General features: G+C 41.5%; 1 protein-coding gene across 2 annotated transcripts in view; it reads right to left on the bottom strand.

Annotated features, from left to right (window-relative positions):
- si:dkey-49n23.1 (semaphorin-3D) overlaps positions 1 to 12,890 on the bottom strand; it is a 297,367-nt gene that overhangs the window by 180,449 nt on the left and 104,028 nt on the right. The gene's annotated exons all lie outside the window — the stretch shown is intronic.

A 12,890-nucleotide genomic window follows, 5' to 3' on the forward strand; every position in this document is an offset into this window, starting at 1 on the left:
GTGAACTCACAGATTAGACGTCTGCTTGGCAAGGCCTAAACCTGTTGTTGTCCTGAGCCAGGCCCCTAATCACAAGCAATACCTGCATTCTGTGCTTATCACCGCACACACACGGTTTATTTAAGTTCTCCTTCTCCAAGCCCTCTTATTTTCATATTTTCTTATTCTAGTCAAGGGCATCTCAAGACTCCTCTTGTGCTTTTTTTGTTCTTCAGGCCTTTTGAATGGCTTATTCAGTTTTCCTCACCTAGCTCACTTCGTTTTTTCTTAAGCTCAATTTACAACCCAACTATGGCTCTCTCGGGATGTCTGCCTCACCAAAATGCATCTTTTTCAAAATCCTGGTGAACTGTAAATGACTCTCAGGTAATAGAGTTTCCAGCAAAGAATGCCCGACATTAAAGATGACAAGCACTAACACTTGGGTTATGGCCTGACACCCAGTCAGGAGGAGTGAAAGATCCTGATCAAAAGAGAAGGACAGAGAGAGAAAGGCAGCCAGAGAGAGAAACCAAGCTGTTAAGTGGTCTTAGCAGAAATGTGCCACCAGGGGGTGTGCTCTCCGCAGACCTGAGGTGGACGGTCCCAGCACTTGACCTGAATGGACTTTCAGGAAAGGGTGGTCGTCATGTTATGTTTAGTCACTGCTCCAGAATTCCTGTTCAAGAAGGCACTGCACAATAGGGGAAGCAGTTGGGTGCCACGAGGGAGGGCAGATTACATCTCTAAGCTTCTAGGTGGGGCCCACGATATACTGGCAAGGGCAGGCTGAGCTGAAGGAACCTTTGCTGTTTGACCCTTTAATTAGGCATCAGGGCTTAGGGATTCAAGGACACCAGAGCATGCAGTGTGGTCCAGCGTCACTAAATGTCCTTTGTGATGTCCTTTGATTATGACTGTGACTCCAGGGTAGGCTGGAAGTAGAGTAGGGAGATACAATTGAAGATAGTTAAATGAATGAAAGAAAATGGGAGGAGACAGAATTGGTAAACGCAGGACAGCCACCACTTCTTGTGCTTTATTGTTTTGGAACTAACGGATTTTTATATTCACCACCCTGGTTTTTGTGGTATTTGGTACACTCTATTAAACCCCAAAGGGCCTTGCTCAAATGCCCAACAGAGTAAGATCCCTTCTGTTAAATAAATAATTTAAAACATCCTAGAAGTACTGATGTCAGCACCAGGTTCCACAGATCTGGCTTCATTTACACACCGTATGTTAGATGATTTCAACGAAAAGCCTTTGAGCAGCCCTGACATGGAAAGACTTTATTGCCTCCATAATGAACATTAGTTGTGAAATGTTTTTAGAAGAACAGCTCATTCAACCCAACAAGCTCATCCATCTCTAAATTCTCTAAAATAACATCAAGTCGAGATCTGAAGCTCCCTAAAGTCCTACACTCCAACACACTCCTTGGAAATTTATTCCACGTATCGTTAGTTCTTAGAGTGAATAACATTCACGCAGAATCCACCCTAAGCCAAGTTTCAAATTATGTCCCCATGTTCTTGTTGCAGAATTTATTTTAAAGTAACCACTGGGATCCACCATACTAATTCTATTCATAATTTTAAACACTCATGTCTTCTTGCTTAACAGAAAAGGTTCAACTCCTTCAATCTCTCCTCATACATCTCAGTCTTAGAATCAGCCTAGTCGTATCTCCTCTGGACTTTCTCCAGTGCTGCTATGTCTTTTATTTTTTGTAACATGGAGACTAAAACTGAACACAGTACTCCAGATGAAGCCTCACTAGTACATTATATCATTTATGCACACATTTTTTTGATTTGTTCTCAACACATTGTGTTATATAACTTAACTTTCTGTTAGACTTCCTGATGTCTATTGAACACTTTTTGGAAGGTAATGTGTCTAATTTGACACTTAGGGTTAGGGTCCTGCTGATGATGGATTTCAGATCTCCCATTGTGTATTCCACTCTAACACTTTTACTTCCTACATATCATACCTGACTGTTACTTTACATTAAATTTCATCTTCCTAAGTCTGTATGCTGCCCAAGTTCCTCGGTAACAACTTCTGCGTCATCTGCCATGCCACCTAGTTTGCTAAATGCACACGGTTTGCTTCCCAAACAACTGTACCACTGCAATACGTACATGCACTGTCATTTCTGCTGACTCTGTCCTTCTACAAGCAGCCACGTGTGTTTACTTCACCTAATCCTGTGTACCGCATACTTCACACGTGAATCAGTCAAACGGTGCTAACAAATACCTCTACACTCAGCTGCTCCTCCCTTGTTTTCCATTAGATTTATAACCACAGCCAGACTTTTCTTCTCTAAAGTCATCAATTCTTACAACAGCAGCTACATTAATGGACATTTGAGCTCTGCAGTATATACTTTGCACAGTGTTGGTTAAACATCTTGCTTTTTTCAGTGATTTAATGCTTATCTCAAAGTTAAGAAAAAAAAAAAATACACATATGCTGCCAGAAAAACTATTGTGAAAACCAGTCATCTGCTGCCACGCAGAAATTCCTACAAAATGAAACAAAATACTCCATTTATTTTAACAGATCCACTTTATCTCTGGTGGGATTACAGGGAGTAGGAGCGTATCACAGAAGCCAATGGAAAAAGGCAGAGCAATACCAGGGGACTAGTCCATCATGTCGCACTCCCACAAGCAAAGACCCTTAAGCTTGCAAATATAAATTGTAATGGAGCATGGAATGGTTCAGCTGAAGACGATAGGTCCCAGTTGTTATGCGGCAGCCAAGTTTTATTCCATGGCTCATGTGTATTTTTTGATTTATTGCTGGTTTTGTTGTTTTGGAATTATTATTTTTCATGTCTTTTTGTGATTTCTGTTATCATTTGTTGTTTAGTGTGTCTTTAAATGTTATGCCATCCTTTGTGTTTTGTGGGTGGAACCCCAGGAGGCAGGACCACCCTGACATCACCGCTTCTGGATCCTCCCTCTGCCTTTATATTACAGTCAGTGAGAGGTCGCCGGCATTCGATCATTGAGTGTTGAGACCAGCCTTTCCCCCTCACTCATTGGTCAGAAGTCCTGTCTTCAATTCAAAGGTATGACCCTCATGTGAAGGGGCTTCCTGTTTGTGAACTACTTTCATTTTCAGGAATTATTTACTTCACAATATCTTGGGAAAAATTCCCTTGAGTTTTGCACATTGTGAGCATACAAATGGATAGATAGATAGATAGATAGATAGATAGATAGATAGATAGATAGATAGATAGATAGATAGATAGATAGATAGATAGATAGATAGATACTTTATTAATCCCAAGGGGTAATTCACAATGATGACCTGACGCGTGAATCATGCACCACGAGTTGTGTGAGATTTATTGTTTGCTGTTGTCCAGCATTGTTCATCATAGCATCACATTATGTCTAAAACTTTGTCTTTTCTCCACAAAAACATGTGATTACCACTACCGACTACATAGTGAAAGTAACATGCCACGTAAAACAAATGTTGTTTATGAGTGGACTATTCCTTTAAGAACCTTCAGAATTTAACTCAATATTATTTGGGGAAAAGATATGTGAAGAGGACTGATGACATGCTCTCCTTAAAATTGCACTAATGTTTTTGCTTATGTTTGAGTGGTTTAAAGATTTGTTCATTCATTTTCCACTGCTTATCTGCAACCTTGTCAAGGGGAGAAACATTCTAATCAATGAGATCCAAACGTCTCTCTCTCCTCAGCCACACATGCTAACTCATACTGTGGGACCCCAAGGTGTTCATTGGCCATATGAGAGATATAATCTTCCATGTAAGCCTTGAGTCTTCCTCGTGGTCTCCTCCCATCTGGTCGTGCCCGTAAAACCTCTACATGAAGACGTCTGTATCAGATGATCGAACCACCTCAGTTGGTTCCTCTTGATGCAGAGGGTCGGTGGCTCTACTCCAAACCTCTGCCAGATGTCTGCGCTTCTCACCCCAGTCACCCTGAGTAGAAAGCTTATTTCAGTTGCTTGTGCCCATATTCTCATTTGTTTGGTCAATACTCCATAGGATAGGGTGGGACGAAGACCGAGTGGTAACTTGAGAGCTATGCCTTCTGGCTCAGCTCCTTCTTCATCAATTACCCATTGGTACAAAGACCGCATAACTGCACTCGCTGCCCCAATCCATCTTTCAATCTCACAATCCCCTTTCTCATCACTTGTGAACAAGACCCCGAGGTACTTAAACTCCTTCAACCGCGGCACTAACTCACCTCCCACTCAGAGAAGACATTTTTCCTACTGTTTGGTTTAAAGATATATTTCTTAATATGTTTTATTCAAACATATTAAAGATATCATCAATTCTAATTTTGATTTGAAAATACCATATAATTACGTGTGTACCACACACACATTTTTTCCCGAAAATTAGCATTAGAAAATCAGGTGCGCGTCATACACGAGGAAATATAATTCTGTGTGTTTACTTCTGCTTGGGTTCGCTCGCTCTCTCGCTCACTTGTTAGCATTCTCTCCCTCTCGTTCTCTTTCTCTCGCTCACTTGCTCTCGCACTTGTGCTCTGTCTCGCTCGCTTACTCACGCACTCGTGCTCTCTCTCTCACACACTTGCTCACGCACTCGCTCTCTCTCTCTCTGTCTCTCACTCACTTGCTCGCACACTCACCCTCTCTCTCTCACTCGCTTGCTCTCGCACTCCCTCTCACTCCCTTACTCACGCTCGGTTGCTTGCACACTCGCGCTCTCTCTCTCGCTCGCTCGCACACTCACGCTCTCTCTCTCTCTCTTGCTCATGCACTTGCGCTCTCGTGCACTTTCTCGCTCTCTCTCACTCTAAACGCTTCCTATACAATCACTACGCGTCGTACACGGGGCAAAACGATTTTCGCGATTTTCTTTGTAAAAATTAGGGTGCACGAGTAAATATGGTATATAGATTTAAATATCTGAAATTCAGATTTTGATTACTCAAGTTCACTGTCATTTGAACATAGTATGATGATATTTTTACTTGCATGTCTCCTCAAAACAGTTCAAAATAACACAATACAAGACATACACAAATAAAAAGGCATACAAAGCATGCAGCACATAGGTAAAATGCAATTCCTGATTCTACCATGGAAGTGTTGGAGTGGATGGACAGGCATCTAAGCTGGGTTGGTTGCTGGTACCTTTCCTGGTTAGAAAGCCATAATGGAAGGACAGAGGTGAGGCAGACTCTAGGGGCCATGTATTTCCCTGTACACAGGGTGGCAGAGTCCTTCTGGGGGAACTCCTATTTGTAACTCTGCAGAGCATATTGGGAGCATTAGTCCTGAGAGGCAGCCATGTTGGGGTAATTGGGTGCCACCAGGGGGAGCTGCAGGGGAATACTGTCCCTACTTTAGGGAACTTCAACCTAGCCTAGAGGTGCTTCCATTGTGCAGTGCTTTGACACTGGAAGTACTTCCGGGTCTGCCATAAAAGCCCATTTGCACCAGGGAGTCAGAGTCGGGAGGCAGTGCACGATCCTCATTGAGGAGTGGTGGAGAAAGATGGAATGTGACTAATTCTGTGTTATTTACTGTACTGGACTGATTGAGGCCTGTGGAAGTATTATCATATATTAAACTACCTTTTATTTTACCTAAAATTGTGTCTAGTTGAGTTATGGCTGGTGTTTAGGCCTCTGGGGTGCCTCCTAGTGGTCACAAGGAACTGAACACACCATTGATTTCAATGAGAATGGTCTCTCAGTTTACTCAAGCAAACTGGAATTGGAGATCATCTCAGTTCAGGCCCGTTCAAGTTTTTTGTCATGTGCTCTCACTTCTGATGTTGACTTGTGAAAAAGAAATTCTAGAATAAGCAAAAGACATGAAATGGTTAAACTGTTTGTTAAACTATGACCACTTTAGCGTCACCAGTTAATCTAATACAATTTTTTTAAGGGAAACTAGGGAGAAATGCACAGCAAAAATGGGAGAACATGCAGCTACCACCGATAAAGTGAGTGACACCAGGCTTTGAACCTTTTCTTTTGGTGGTGTGAAGCAGTAGATCTAATTTCTCTGCCACCCATGCTGAAAGTGACCCAGGTTCAATTTGCAACGCAGCATTTCATTGAGATCTAATCATAGTGCAAATTCAATTCAAAAGCAGTCTACTCCTCGGAAGATGGCTACTCTAAGCAACTTGGTAGGTAGAAAGGATTAATTGGAAGGAAGTTATTTAGAGAGTACATCTCTCTCCATTGGCCTTGTTCAATCATGCTAAAAGACCGGATCTCTCAATGCCCTTTAGAACAAGAATAGGTTGTGGAAGAAAGGCTCCAGAAAAGGACAATGCTCATAAAAGTGGAAATGCTGGGGCCAACACAACCCATTATCTATGTAAAGCCTGGCATGGGGAGGATGCTGTGTAGGTCGCTGCGCACACTGCACTCAAGGAAGCCTTCACATCCCTTAATCTTTTATCCTCGGACAGCCCAGACAAATACAAACAGAGAAGCCAAGCAGGGCACGTACACCTTGTACAAAAGTAGCACTGTTTTGGCCTTTCTCCATAACGCCGGCCAAAGTGGCTAATTACGAAGCCTCAATGCTGGCCATTGTTGGTTTATAAAAAAATATTGCCCACTTTGCTTACATTTTTGCACAGATAAGCTGGAATGCACTGGAAACAAGGCTTGCTGAGAAGAGCTGGGATTTGGCCAGCATCTCAAAGACAGATTGGGTGTCTGTGTGGTGTTTTTGTACTTTTAGAGTTCTCTGCTTGACAATGACTGCCAAACGTTTCTTTGAATGCATTGAATAAGAGGATGAGTTAGAAATGTTGAATGTAGAGACTTTCAAAACAGTGACAAAGTGATAGCAGTTTTGAAATGACAGGTTATAATCCATTTTGGTTGTCAGAGGAGGTTGTTATAAATGGGAAAGTTAGAAAAAAAAAGAAACTCACTGATCCTCGTGACTGCCTTAAATGAAAGTATTTCACTGAGAAAAAACAAAGATGGACAGTCCACATCATTCAATTCACCCATTTTCAAATTCATTTAACCCAATTTCAAAGCTATCCAGCAGAAGGCGGGTACAAACCCTGGACACAGTGGCATAGCTAGCTTACTGAAGGCCCCTGTGCAGAGTCCTGAGGTGGGCCACTCCTGTCTAGCATAACTCTTAGCAATTTATTTGCAACTAGATCCTAGGGGCCGGCTGGGCAGCGGTGTCCGCGTCACTATCAGATCACACACTGGTGGCAAACACACCAGTTGTCTAAATGAAATTTTTAATAACTTTTTAAATCGCTTTATTACAGCCGTTGTAACTTAGAAAAAATAAAATAAATTGTGGGAAATGGAATGTGGGAGGTGTGGATAGTAATTGTAGTAAATACATCTATGTAAAATGTGGACCTGTTTACTTTTCCAAGACAACTTTTTGAAAGAAGCTACAAAAGTAAAAACTGTTCTGTGGTATAAAATGAAGCAATTGTAATTTGTAATGGGCCTCTTGCATGGCTTCTGTTGCGCAAAAGTCTCAACAACGTTTGACGCGTTAAGGCATTGTCGGGCAACCGGTGCGTTGCGGCGCACTGGTGTGCCGTGGAATTGTCTATTTTTGTAAAATATTTAAAATTGCTAGTGTTTTTGAACTTTTGGTTGATTAAAAAGATAATGTTTAAAAATATATATTTTATGTTGGAAAAACAGATGACGGAACACCTACGGAAATGAAGTCTAAAAAACGCGAGAGACTTCAGATGATCGACAAGGAAATGCGAGTCTGTCTTTCAAAAATTGATCCTCGCATCAATCTCATATGTGCTGAAAAACAATCTCAACGTTCACATTAATTATATTTAAGATTTATCCTTTGATTCCTTGTCTTTCAAACTTGTAAAATTAACTGTTTTTATTGGCGATTGTTCATAGATTGTGTCGTCACGACTTTATTTATGGGCAGTCCCTCAGGTGCGCCGCGAAAGAAAATTTTTGGATTTAGTGCGCCGCAACTCGAAAAAGGTTGCCTTTCACTGCATTAAGGTGTTTGGCACGCTCGTTTTCGATTGAGAGTACAGCCGAGCCACTAAGTCTGTCTTGCGACGTGGTTCTTCCGAGGTAATTTTTGATGGGTTTTAACTTGAGGAATGATTGTTCACACACAGCAACAGTCCCTGGTATAGACAGCAGTAACAAATAAGCCGTGCAAACGTCACTGAAAGTAGACGACAGTGCACAGTGGCCTATCAGCAACAGTTCAGTTACTTAGAAAGTAGTCAACTTGGTTCACAAGTTGGATTGAAAACATGCAAGAAAAGACAACAACCGAGCTCAAAAGGCATATGAAATATTGGTGCTATAGCGTTCAACGAGAAGATCGGCAGCAACATACAATTCGTCAAAGTTGATGGTAACAAGACATTGAAGTTCAAGCCACTGCATCGAGACTGTGAAACCGCTGTTTTAGTTAAGTAATTAAAAATTTTGTAAAAATCTATAAGGTCCAGAGTGAGCCTCCCCAAGCTCACAGGCCCTTGTGCTTTGCACAATCTGCACAATTCATTGCTACACCAGTGCTTGGACAGGCCGTCAGTCAATTGCAGGGCCCACTCGAAGAATTTAGTGTTACTAACTAAGGCTATATCCACACTACTACATTGTAAATGAAATGATCTCCATCCACACTAGTAGTTTCACATCATACACAAAAGTATCCCTGTCCACACTAAAACCACCAAAAGCACATATGATATAGACATTCACATACACTGGGCATGCACACATTAGGTGAAAATAAAATAATAATAATAGTAATTCTTTCCTGCCCTGCGGTGGGCTGGCGCCCTGCCCAGGGTTTTTTTACTGCCTTGCACCCTGATTAGACTGGGATTGACTCCAACAGACCCCCGTGACCCTGTAGTTGGGATATAGCAGGTTGGATACTGGATGGATGGATGGATGGATGGATGGATGGATAATTCTTTCCATTCATATAGCACTGTTCTCACTACTCAAAGCAGTTACATAGCCACTTCAGCCTCCACTAATGTGTAGCATCCATCTGGCTGATACGACAGCAGCCATTATTGCATCAGTGTGCTCATCACACATTAGCTATTAGGTGGTGAAGGTGTGAGAGAGATAGCCAATTAGAGACAGGGGATGATTAGGGGGTCAACAAAATGAATAGGCTGTGGACTGCAATTTAGCCAGGCCATTGGGGTACACTCTACCTTTATGAAGGATGCCCAGAGATCTTCAATAACCACGAAGAGTCAGGACCTCGGTTTTACATCTCACCAGAAGGGTGGCGCCATTTTTACAGCACAGTGTTCCCGTTACCGCACTTTGGCATTGGAATCCAGATTCAGAGCACAGGGTAAGTGCCCCCTGCTGGCCTCGCCAACACCTCTTCCAGTACCAGCCCAAGCTTTTCCAGATTAATCTCCCATCCAAGTACTGGCTGGGCCTGGACATACCTAAATTCAGGTGGATTACCTGTTCTGAAGGTGTAGTGAAAAACTCCAAGCCCCCTGAAAAGTAGATTCTCTGTGTGCTTTACACACTTTCAAGACTCTCAGCACATGCCAGACTCTAATAGTATAATCACAGCAGAGAAAAAAAGAAAGAAATTCTTTAATGAGCTGCAGCTAACTGCCTCCGTGTCACAGTAATGAGCCGATACAGTTGAAAGTAACAATCTTCAAAACTCACAATGGTCATCTTGTCATTAAAAATACTGCAAATGTTCAAAGATCGCAAAAAAGAAATAAGAACAAAGAAAAAAGTAATCAGCCCTATGATTGATTATAAACAGTCCACCGCAATCAAAGTGCATCTTGTACCAAACAACATTTCTAAACTAACTTAACAGAGATAATAAATAAACAAATAATGCATGTGGACCATGAGGTGTTACAATATTATATTATTACTAGCGGGGGCAAGTCCCCCTGGTGCCTCCGGCGCCCAATCCCCAGTTGCGGCAAGTCTACTGCTCGCATTGTGAAGAGGGGAGCTGAACGCACCCCAAGGTGATGCAGTCGCTCCTCCAAGACCCCCTCTTAGGTGGTGATACAATGGGAAACAAATACAGTTGTTCTTTTTTTTACCTCCTCTTTGCTCAATTAGCTGCTGGCTGATGCTGATGCTGTGTCCCATGATCTGTATCTCGCACGGCACTTCGAACATTTCAAAGCCTGTACAGCTGCTCTCCTACTCTTTGTTGTTCATTTCTGGCCCCGGGCGTGGTTAAGTCTCCTGGCACAAAGTCACGTCTCACGGGATGTGAGTTCTAGATATTTTTTAGTGTATAATTTAAGAACGGAATAAGAATCAAAAAATCTAACAACATCACATTAAAGTTTGCTAAATTCTGAAAAGAATGACACCAAAATAAGCCCGATTTAAAGTGTGACAAAAAACGTGACATAAAAACATCACATAAAATCGTTGTACTTTTAGGCTTAGGGTTTTATATATAGAGAGAGAAGATTAAGCTAACTTGTAATTAAGGCTACATCCACATTACACCTTTTTGTTTGAAAAATGCAGACATTCACAAAATGATGAATATTCGTAAGCCTGGTCTGCAATGGAAATTAAATCTTGCTGTGCTTGTTTATATGTCCTGCTTTCTGCCCCAATAAATACTAATTGTCATCAATATACCAATAGTCCAGTACACAGTATTTAGTCTTTGGAAAATTTCCAGCTTTAAAACACTTGTGTATAGATAATGTTTTTGCATCTTTTGAACAATTATGCTTCAAATTCAACTTCCCAGCAGCACCATTTTTTCCACTAGCTTTAAATTGGAAATTTTGCTGAAAGAAACCTACTCAATTTTTCACACTTTCTACCCATTTCTGATACTGATCAGTCTTGAAGACTTGAACAACATCTCAACAATATTCAAAAACATCTCAAAGTCTCTTGCTTTCAAAGATTCTAAGGTAGGTGGGGAAAGGACCTCTGAGTTAACATCTCAGAAAAGGAGAGGAAGGCAGCCACGCACAGAATACTCTCTAACACCACATGCACAAAGCATTCGGTCGTTCAGCTTAAAATATTTCATTGATCACATTTATCTCATTTAAAGTTGTCCAAAATTTATCCAGGGCAAGATCCAATCTAGCTCCAGTCTCAATGGGCCCCATGTCTTAGAAGTGTGCCAAATTAACATCATTGTGGACAAAAATCTTTGAATGCCTTTCAGACAGCCTTAGTGTCACAATCACTCCTAACCCATTAGCAGCCGTGTTTGGTGAGCTCCCACTGGAGAAGGACAAAGTGATTGTAATTGCCGATACCACACTACTAGCATGTAGTCTTGTCTTACATAAGTGGAAGAATCCCAGCCCACCTGTTATAAGTCAGTGGGTAACTGATGTTCTGTATTATTTGAAATTGGAAAAAAATGAATTCTCACTAACCAGATGTGTTCAAAACTTCTTTTTTAAATACGGCAAGATTTAATGGGGTGGCACGGTGGTAGTGCTGCGGCCTCACAGTAAGGAGACCTGGGTTCGCTTCCCTGCGTGGAGTTTGCATGTTTTCCCCGTGCCTGTGTGGGTTTCCTCCCTCAGTCCAAAGACATGCAGGTTAGGTGCACTGGTGATCCTAATTTGTCCCTAGTGTGTGCCCTGCCCGGGGTTTGTTCCTGCCTTGTGCCCTGTGTTGGCTGAGATTGGCTCCAGCGGACCCCCATGACCCTGGGTTAGGATATAGCAGATTAGATAATGGATAGCAGGATTTAATTAATAAAAATTTAGAATAAGCATTTATATTGGGGAAAAGGACATTTTCCCTTCTTTATCTAACTTTTTCTGTCAATGCTAATGGCTTTCCTCTGTTTCTCTCAAGTGGAGCTGAATTGTTTGTTTTGTTAGGTTTTGTCTCTTTTTGTTCTTCCTTTCTTTTTTTATTAACTTTCTGAATTTCTTTGCTTGCTTGACTATGAAGTCATTTTTTATAAAAGTTCGACTTGATTGTATGCGATGTTACATTCTTTAAATAAATAAATTAAAATGCAGACATTAGTATCAATTTGCCGCTTTTCATCCACACTACTCTGGCGTTTTTACGCCCCCAAGAAAGAAGATTTTTGAAAACACTCGTATATTTCTGAAAACACCAGCTTAGTGTTACAGTGTAGAGGGCTGAAAATGAAGAATATATTAAGAACACACACACTGGTCGTGCCCCGAGTGGTTAGTGCTTATTAAATGGCCTTTAGAATTACAACTGGACTAATAGTTGTGTCTTTGGGATTGTGGGAGCAGGACCAGTGTAATACCCACACAGGCCTGTGAAGAATGTGGACAGGGACTGAGAGAGAGGATTTGAAGTCAGGACAGAACACCATTCCTTCACAGGGTACAGTAACACACAAACCCTGACTCAGTGCTTGCCACTAAAAGGCCTTATCCCCTACCCTAATCCTAACCAACCTAATTTGCAGGTCTTTAGCATGTGGGAAGGACATGCAGACCCCACACAGATTTTGATCAGATCAAGAATTGAGCTCAGCCCACTGGAGAGAAACCGTATCATTCCTAACCACTGCTCCACTCTGCCACCAATAAATTAGCTGCCATAAGTGGACAAAAGAAAAACAGCACAGAAAACTGCATTAAGAAAATGTATATGCTCGGAATTCTGTTTACCACCAGTGGGGTTTTTGTTTATTTTTTATTTTTTCCAGAAAGTAACATCAAAGGCCTATGTGAAAGTCAAAAAACTCAAAGAAGCAAAATATTTAGCCTCAACTCTTCCTCCCTTCCCTTGTTAAAGTTTACAATGGCCTTTCCGAATGCATTAATGTGTTTCCTCTTTGTGGTTTGCCTTAATCACACTATTCCCACGAAAGCCGACATCCTTAACTGGAGATTTCAAGACAACTTGTGCCATAATCTTTGTAGCA

Source organism: Polypterus senegalus, chromosome 12, assembly GCF_016835505.1.
Source record: "Polypterus senegalus isolate Bchr_013 chromosome 12, ASM1683550v1, whole genome shotgun sequence".
In the NCBI taxonomy this organism is placed as follows: Eukaryota; Metazoa; Chordata; class Cladistia; order Polypteriformes; family Polypteridae; genus Polypterus; species Polypterus senegalus.